This window comes from Triticum aestivum, chromosome 3B, assembly GCF_018294505.1.
Source record: "Triticum aestivum cultivar Chinese Spring chromosome 3B, IWGSC CS RefSeq v2.1, whole genome shotgun sequence".
Taxonomy (NCBI): Eukaryota; Viridiplantae; Streptophyta; class Magnoliopsida; order Poales; family Poaceae; genus Triticum; species Triticum aestivum.
The window spans coordinates 732,705,160-732,715,151 of record NC_057801.1 but is presented as its reverse complement, the minus strand read 5'-3'; the positions used below and the strand labels follow the sequence as shown (position 1 = coordinate 732,715,151).

At 39.5% G+C, this 9,992-nt stretch overlaps 1 non-coding gene across 1 annotated transcript; it reads right to left on the bottom strand.

Moving 5' to 3' along the window:
- Positions 1-8,888: 8,888 nt before the first annotated feature.
- On the bottom strand, positions 8,889-8,969 carry TRNAL-CAG (transfer RNA leucine (anticodon CAG)). The gene has a single exon. It is a non-coding gene; the product is annotated as a tRNA-Leu (tRNA).
- Between the last annotated feature and the right edge of the window lie 1,023 nt (positions 8,970-9,992).

The window sequence follows — 9,992 nt, the reverse complement described above, 5'->3', positions numbered from 1 at the left end:
ATTGGAATATTATGGCACGATACATAGTGAAGTGAGGCCGGGCCATCATTTTGTTTGAAGAAGCCACTCATACTTGGCATAGAAAAACTGGAAGTGTTAACAAAATTTATCTCGGAGTTATTTTCAAGGACTCGACTTAAAGATCTAAAATGGCAGTCACTTAGGTGGCATTAAGAATTTAGTAATATATAGTAAGTGTTCTCTAATGTTATTTTTTTGCTATACTTTTGTGCAGGATTTTGTACGAGAGATGTCAGAGAGGGACAAGAAGATCAACTCATTAGTAGATAATAGGATTTTTTTAAAGATGAAACTAATATGGCTAATACAAGATGTGGTATCAATCCTTTTAAAATTGTTGCCTTGATGTTCATTTTTCTATGAAAAAGGCACCTTAAGATAATGGACCACTTTTTTTATACTATGAAAATGTGGCCCAGGCTCCCAGACGTGTATGGATGACCATTTCAAGATCGCTGTGTGATATTCAACTTGAGTTTGTGGGTTCTAAGCATTTGTGTGTTGCAGCAAGGAAAAAATGCTACATACATAATTTTCCAACCGAGAATAGATAATGCCTCAAAAGTCCATATTTGAGGCATTCCCGCATTACAAGAAGCGGTGGCCTTCCTTGGACTCGTGAAAGGAGCTCAACTGCATGTGAACAAGTGTGCCAAGTATAAAGCTGATAGAATGGTTCAGGTGTGATCTTTTCAGCACAAGCAATACACCACCTTGAAGTGTTAAAAATATGTCATCAATTCGTGCAAAAAGGAGAATAGGCTTTTTTCAAAGATGAAGCTAATGTGTCTAACACAATATGTGGTATCACTCCTTTTAAAATTGTTGCCTTGATGTTCACTTTTGTATGAAAAGGCACCTTAAGATAATGGACCACCTTTTTATACTATGAAAATGTGGCCCAAGCTCCCAAACGTGTATGGCCGACCATTTCAAGATCTCTGTGTGATATTCAACCTGAGTTTGTGGGTTCTAATAATTTGTGTGTCGTAGCAATGAAAAAATGCTACATACATAATTTTCCAACCGAGAATAGATAATGCCTCAAAAGTCCATATTTGAGGCATTCCCGCATTACAAGAAGCGCTGGCCTTCCTCAGACTCGAGAACGGAGCTCAACTGCATGTGAACAAGTGTGCCAAGTATAAAGTTGATAGAATGGTTCAGGTGTGATATTTTCAGCACGAGCAATACACCACCTTGAAGTGTTTAAAATATGTCATCAATTCGTGCAAAAAGGAGAATCTTGCTTGGATTGGAAAGAACAAAGTTACTCCATTGTAGCCTCAATAGATTGAATATCTACTCAGTTTCCCAAACGACCACATAAGGGGACGATAACTCATTCCAAGTCGATACTATTGGTTACCACTTGTTGATATATTTATTGAAGTATTCGGTTGTGTAGTAATAGTTCATGCCACAAGAATAGCAGGATGTCCGAAATGTGATTGGCATTGGAATATTATGGCATGACACATAGGGATGTGAGGCTGGGCTAGTATTTTGTCTGCAGAAGCCACTCATTCTTGGCATTAAAAAACTGGAAGTGTTATCAACATTTACTTGGGAGTTATTTTCAATGACTCGTCGTAAAGAGGTGAAATGCCAGTCACTTAGTTAGGATTAAGAAGTCAGTAACACATAACAAGTATTCTCTAATATTAGTTTTTGTTATACTTTTCTGCATGATTTTGGACAAGAGATATTAGAGAAGAACGAGAAGATCAACTCATTAGTAGATAAGGGGCTTGTTTCGAAGATGAAGCTAATATGACTATTACAAGATGTGGTATCAATCCTTTTAAAATTGTTGCCTTGATGTTCATTTTTCTATGGAAAAGGCACCTTAAGATAGTGGACCGCCTTTTTGGTACTATGAGAATGTGGCCAATCCTCCCAGACATGTATGGACGGCCATTTCAAGATCGCCGTATGACATTCAACCTGAGTTTGTGGGTTCTAACCATTTGTGTGCAATAGCAAGGAAAAAAATGCTACATCCATAATTTTCCAATTGAGAATGGGTCACCTCTTCTTCCTCGGCCTCCGAAGGCCATATTTGAGGTATTCCTCGTTACAATAAGTGGTGAACTTTCTGGGACTCGTGAATGCCGTTGAACTACTTGCAAACAAGTGTGGCAAGTGCAAAGTTGAAAACATGGTCTAGGTGTGATATTTCCACCACGCGCAATGCACCGCTCGAAGTGTTAAAAAATGGTCCATCGATCAGTGCAAAAAAGAGAGTCTTGTCTGGGTTGGAAAGAACAAAGTCCCTCCATTGGAGCCTCAAGAGATTGAATATCTACTCTGTTTCCAAAAGGACCACACAAGGGGAGGGCAACTTAGTCCAATTTGATATTGTTGCTTACCACATGTTGATATATTGATTGAAGTATCCCTGTGTACATTTAGATCATGCAACAAGAATAGCAGGATGTCCAAAATGTGATTGGCGTCGGAATATTATGCCATGACACACAAGGAGGTGTGGTCGGGCCTACATTTTATCTGCAGAAGCCATTCATACTTGGCATAGAAAAACTGGAAGTGTTTTAACCATTTACTAGGGAGTTATTCCCCAAGGAGTTGTCGTAAAGAGCTGACATGGCAATCACTTAGTCGGCATTAATAAGTCAGTAATACATAGCAAGGGTTCTCGAATCTTAGTTTTTGTTATACTTTTGTGCATGATTTTAGACGAGAGACGTGAGAGAAGGACGAGAAGATAATGTTTTTTTAAATGAAGCTAATATGGCTATTACATTATGTTTTATTAGTCCTTTTAAAATTATTACATTGATGATCATTTTTCTTTGGAAAGGCACCTTGAGATTATGGACCACATTTTTCTACTATGTAAATGTAGCCAAAGCTCTGGACATTTATGGACGACCATTTCAAGATTTATGTATGACATTCAACCTTAGTTTGTGGGTTCTAAGCATTTGCATGTAGCAGCAAAGAAAAAAGGCTACATCCATAATTTGCCAATTGAGAAGAGATCACCTTTCTTCCTCTGCCTCCGAAGGCCATATTTGAGGCATTCCCTCATTACAAGAAGAGGTGGCCTTCCCGGGGCTCTAGAACGGAGCACAGCTACTTGCGAACAAGTGTGGCAAGTGCAAAGATGACAAAATGGTTCCAGTGCGATCTTTCCAGCATGAATAATCCACCACCTCGAAGTGTTCAAAAATATGTCTCAATCAGTACAAAAAGGAGAGTCTTCTATGGATTGGTAAGAACAAAGTCACTCCACTGGAGCCTCAAGAGATTAAATATTTATTCGATTTCCCGAAGGACCACACAAGGGGATAACTACTCATTCCAAGTAGATACTATTGCTTATCACTTTTTTATATATTGATTTAAGCATCTCCTTATGTACTGATAGTTCAATCCACAAGAATAGCAGGATGTCTGAAATGTGATTGACATCGGGATATTATGGCATGACACATAGGGAGGTGAGGATGGGCCAGTATTTTGTCTGCAGCAGCCATTCATACTTCTATTGAAAAACTTGAAGTGTTAATTACATTTTCTTGGGAGTTATTCTCAAGGACTCGTCATAAAAAGGTGAAATACAACTCACTTAGTTGGCGTTAAGAAGTCAGTAATACGTAACAAGTGTTCTCTAATCTTAGTTTTTGTTATACTATCTTGCAGGATTTCGGACGAGAGATGTCCAAGAAGGACGAGAAGATCAACTCATTAGTAGATAATGGGGTTTTTGAAGATGAAGCTAATATGGATATTATAAGATGTGGTATCAGTCCTTTCAAAATTGTTGCCTTGATGTTCATATTTCTGTGGAAAAGGCATGTTAAGATAATCAACCACCTTTTTTCTACTATGAGAATGTGGTCCAAGCTCCCAGACGTGTATGGATGACCATTTCAAGATCTTTGTATGACATTCAACCTGAGTTTTTGGGTTCTAAGCATTTGTGTATAGCAGCGAGGAAAAGAGGCTACATCCATAATTTGCCAACTTAGATAGAGCACCTATTATTCTTCTTCCTCCAAAGTCAATATTTGAGGCATTCCCTCATTACAAGAAGTTGTGGCCTTCCTGGGACTCGAGAACACAACTCAACTGCTTGCGAACAAGTGTGGCAAGTGCAAAAATGACAGAATGGTTCAGGTGTAATCTTTCCAGCACATGCAATCCACCACCTCAAAGTGTTCAAAAATTATGTCATCAATCTGAGTAGAAATGAGAGTCTTATCTGGATTGGAAAGAGCAAAGTCAATCCATTGGAGCCTCAAGAGATTGAATGTCTACTCGACTAACCGAAGAACAACACAAGGGGATGATAAGTCATTCCAAGTTGATACTGTGGCTTACCACGTGTTTATATATTAATTGAAGTATCCCCATGTGTACTGATAGTTCATGCCATAGGAATATCAGGATGTCCAAAATGTGATTGGCATCGAAATATTGTAGCATGAAACATAGAGATGTGAGGATGGGCAAACATTATGTCTGCAGAATCCATTCATACTTGGTATAGAAAATCTCAAAGTGTTATAACCATTTACATGGGAGTTATTCTCAAGGAATCGTCATAAAGAGCTGAAATGCCAGCCACTTAGTTGGCATTAAGAAGTAAGTAATACACAACAAAGGTTCTCTAATCTTAGTTTTTGTTATCCTTGTGTGCATGATTTTTTACAAGAGATGTCAAAGAAAGACGAGAAGATCAACTCATTAGTACATAATGGGCTTTTTTTAAGATGAAGCTAATATGGCTATTACTATACATGGTATCTACATTTTAAAATTGTTGTCTTGATGTTCATTTTTCTATGGAAAGAGCACCTTAAGATACTGGACCACCTTTTTTCTACTATGAAAATGTGGCCCGAGCTCCCGGACGTTTATGGACAACCATTTCAAGATTTCCGTATGACATTCAACCTGAGTTTGTCGGTTTTAAGCATTTGTATGAAGCAACAAGGAAAAGAGGCTACATCCATAATTTGCCAACTAAGAACAATACACCTCTTCTTCCTCTACCTCGAAAGGCCATATTTTAGGCATTCCATCGTTACAAGAAGCGGTGGCCTTCCTGGGACTCGAGAACGCAGCTCAACTGCTTGAAAACAAGTGTGGCAAGTGCAAAGTTGATAAAATGGTTTTGATGTGATATTTTCGGCACGGGCAATCCACTGCCTTGAAGTGTTACAAAATATGGCATCAATCAATGTAGAAAGGAGAATCTTGTCTGGATTGGAAAGAACAAAGTCACTCCATTGGAGCCTCAAGAGAATGAATATCTACTCGATTTCCGAAAGGACCACACAAGGGGATAACAACTCATTCCAAGTTGATAGTGTTGCTTACCACTTGTTGATATATTGATTGAAGTATCTCTTTGTGTACTAATAGTTCATGCTACAAGAATAGCAGGATGTCCAAAATGTGATTGGCATCGGAATATTATGGCACTACACATAGGGAGGTGAGGCCGCACCAGTATTTTCAATTATCAGTAGAAGAAATTCATACTTGGCATAGAAAAACTAGAAGTGTTATGACTATTTACTTGGGAGTTATTCTCAAGGAATCATCATAAAGAGACGAAATGCTAGTCATTTAGTTGGTATTAAGAAGTCAGTAATACATAACAAGTGTTCTTTAATATTAGTTTTTGTTATATTTTTGTGCAGAATTTTGTACGAGAGATGTTAGGGAAGGACGAGAAGATCAACTCATTAGTAGATAATGGGCATTTTTTGAAGATGGAGCTAATATGGCTATGACAAGATGTGGTATCAGTCATTTTAATTTTTTTGCCTTAATGTTCATTTTTCTATGGAAAAAGCACCTTATGACACACACACACACACACACACACACACACACACACACACACACGTGTGTGTGTGTGTGTGTGTGTGTGTGTTAAAATATTCCTAGGTGTGGATGTTCATATCTCTATATTAGTATTCGATTAGTGCATCACTGGTTGTAGGAGAATTTCACTTACCAGGCCATCAGGTACTTTTTGATTTGATGTACATTGGAATAAGAAAACACTTTCGCTCTTTTAATTTGATGTAAGGACATTGCAATATGTGTACATTTGACAGGTTAGAGGTAGATGTTTTGCTTCCTTTGGTGGGAGAAAGAACGTAAGAATAATGGAAGAGAACGAGAAAAAGAGGAAGTTGTATGGAGGTACAACACAAGGCAATTTGGATTGCAGGCATGCTAAACATATATGCCTCTCCCAAAACCAATGATTGGATTTAACCTGCCCAATTATACCCCACTGATAAATTAGAATGACCAGAACGATTGTTACCTTTTTTCTACTATGAAAATATGGCCCAAGCTCCCAGAGGTGTATGGACGACCATTTCAAGATCTCTGTATAACATTCTACCTAAGTTTGTGGATTCTAAGCATTTGTGTTCAATGGCAAAGAAAAGAGGCTACATCCATAATTTTCCAATTGAGAAAAGAGCACCCATTCTTCCTCTGCCTCCAAAGGCCATATTTGAGGCATTCTGTCATTACAAGAAGTGGTGGCCTTCCTGGGACTCGAGAACATAGCTCAACTACTTGCGAACAAGTGTGGCAAGTGCAGAGCTGATAGAAAGGATCAGTTGTGATCTTGCCAGCGCAGGCAATCCGCCGCCTCGAAGTGTTAAAAAATATGCCATCAATGTGTGCAAAAAGGAGAATCTTGTCTGGGTTGAAAAGAACAAAGTCGCTATTGAAGCCTCAAGAGATTGAACATCTACTCAATTTCCCAGAGGTCTACACAAGGGGACGGCAACTCATTCCAAGTTGATACTATTGCTTACCACTTGTTGGTATATTAATTGATGTATTCCCTTGGGTATTGATAGTTCATTCCGCAAAAATAGCATGATGTCCAACATGTGCTTGGCCGGTATTGAAATATTATGGTAGGACACACAGGGAGGTGAGGCTCGACGAGTATTTTCTCTGCAGAAGCCATTCATACTTGCATAGAGGAACCGGAAGTGTTATCCATTTACTTGGGGGTTATTCTGAAGGTGGACTCGTAGAGAGCTGAAATGCTCCCTCTGATCGTGAAGTGTCATTCTCTCATTTTTGTCAGACAAGACATCCCAAGCATATGAGATGAGCACCAATTTTCCTCAGCTGGCAGCATACTTCATTGAGGGAGTGCACAAAATGTTGAGTACACGCTGCATGTGCACCCTTCTCAATGGTGTCAGATCCATCTTCATATGGTACACATTTAATTGGAACAAAAGCAAAGAAATGGCGCATGATTGCAAACAACAACATTCCAAAAGAAGAAAACAAGTCACTGTTAACACATCAAAATCATTGCATTAAACATTAGGTTTAGCTTCCAGCCACATCCTGACTACAGGAATTAAAAATGCTACTACTAGAAAACTAGATTTGATTACCACATTTCCAAACAGCAAGGTATTTGGAATGCACGACACACAGGGAGGTGAGGCTGGACCTGTATTTGGAATGTCCAACATGTGCTTGGCCGGTATTGAAATATTATGGCACGACACACAGGGAGGTGAGGCTGGACCAGTATTTTCTCTGTAGAAGCCATTCATACTTGCATAGAGGAACCGGAAGTGTTATCAACATTTACTTGGGGGTTATTCTGAAGGTGGACTCGTAGAGAGCTGAAATGCCCCCTCTGATCATGAAGTGTCATTCTCTCATTTTTGTCAGACGGGACATTCCAAGCATATGAGATGAGCACCAATAGTCCTCAGCTGGCAGCATACTTCATTGAGGGAGTGCACAAAATGTTGGGTACACGCTGCATGGGCACCCTTCTCAATGGCGCCAGATCTATCTTCATATGGTACACATTTAATTGGAACAAAAGCGAAGAGATGGCGCATGATTGCAAACAGCGGCATTAATTCCAAAAGAAGAAAACAAGTTATTGTTAACACATCAAAATCATTGCATTAAACATTAGGTTCAGCTTCCAGCCACATCCTGACTACAGGAATTTAAAATGCTACTACTAGAAAACTGGATTTGGTTACCACATTTCCAAACAGCAAGGTATTTGAAGAATACGAGGTATAGTGTGTGCACTTTTTTGGTGGGGCAAAATCCAATATGCTAATAAGATTTTATATTTAAGGAAATACTACCAGCCTTGGACACATTTCAATAGAAGCAAGGTAGAATAGTACTCCCTCCATTTTTATTTACTCTGCATATTAGAGTTGACTGAAGTCAAACTTTGTAAAGTTTGACCAAGTTTATAGAAAATAATATAGACATTTATCATAATAAATCTATACGATGTGAAAATACATTCAATAATAAATCTAATGTTGTTGATTTGTTATTGTATATCTTAATATTTTTGTTTATAAACATGGTCAAAGTTTGTAAACCTTGACTTTGTCCAAAGCTAATATGCGAACTAAATAAAAACAGGGGGAGTACTAGCACAAGAAACTTCACAGCAATAGCAATTTGGTTTGGGTATTAATTATTACTTTAAAACTGCTACCGAAATCTTCATGAGGAAAACAATAAAAAAACTACAGCCATTGATTAAATTGCATAAGATATTTAATAAACCCGTAAATCCAGCCCTCTTAATCCCACCAATCCAGTATTCACATGAAATTCCGCATTTCATGGTACACAATCAGGCTTCAACACTTCCACCATGTGCAATTGAATAAAATTAAACCAACGTTCAGAAAGAAGTCACATTTCTCGTCCAAATTATTAAGGAACTGTTTTTTTACGTGCAAATTATTATTAAGGAACTAAGCAAAAGAGAACTATCCCCTAGAATACGAACATCACACGAGATTTTATCAGGCGCAGCAATGAAAAAAAGAAAAAGAAAAAGTTGTCAAGAGTGGGATTTGAACCCACGCCCTTTCGGAACAATACCTGAAACTGGCGCCTTAGACCAACTCGGCCATCTTGACATTTGTTTACTTTCACGAAACTAGTGTTTATTGTATCGAACTATATCCCAAACTCTGGAACTATCATATTCGTTTCCATTTCACTTTTGAATTATTTGGTTCTGTAAAGTTGCCGACAGAGAATGCAAAACTGTACACATCATTTAGCAAATCCTTAGCCTCCTATAATCTCAAGGTGCCCTGTATGCTTCTGGAGCTTGACATCATGCAATATTAGCGTCTCCGTTGTGTGTTGATGACGTATTGATCTTCTGTCACCGGAAACAGACACAACATCCTCACCATTAGGGAGCTCTTTGAGTCTTTATTGTTGCTTCCGGACGGCACACTGACTACTCCAGATACAATGTTCGCTAGACTAGCTGTCGGTCGTAGGAGACGAGATGGCGTGTCCCATCTCGAATTTCCCTATCCCCTACATTGGCCACCCTGTCCCCGTCCAAAAGGTACCCGTGTCTGCCTGTTTCCACTAGTCGGGGGGCTTGAGATGCTGTTACTTGGCGGGCTTCCATACTATCTAAGGGGACACACTAGCTCTGGCCACATGCTGGTGTACACCCTACTAGTTCAATGGCTATGGCTTCAAAAGGCTAATCCAACTCGTCCCTCGAGGGACCTCCATCTCTCGTACGGCTCAGAGGTCATGGTCGTCTTCCGCGCCTCCACCGTGTGGCATGTTGGGGATGTGAGCTCTTTTTAGTTCTAGACTAGACCGGTCCCGGGATACGACAAGTTTATTCCCGAGATCACGCCGCTCCTCTATGCCCTCGTCTCACATTTTGACCACAATCTCTGCTCGATCGTCGAAGGTTTGCATCGTTGTTGTTTTTTTCAACCGGGCATCCTTCTTTCCATTAATTTCTCAACCGAAAGTGGTTTGTATCGTTGTTCGCGGGTCTAAGACACTGTGGGCTTCCTTTGGGTTGGCCGGGAAGACGCCCACAGTGGCCATTTCTTGGTCAAATGGCAGAGAGTGTGTCCGCCATTTTCGCTCGATGTGCTTGGAGTCTGTGATCTCTAGCG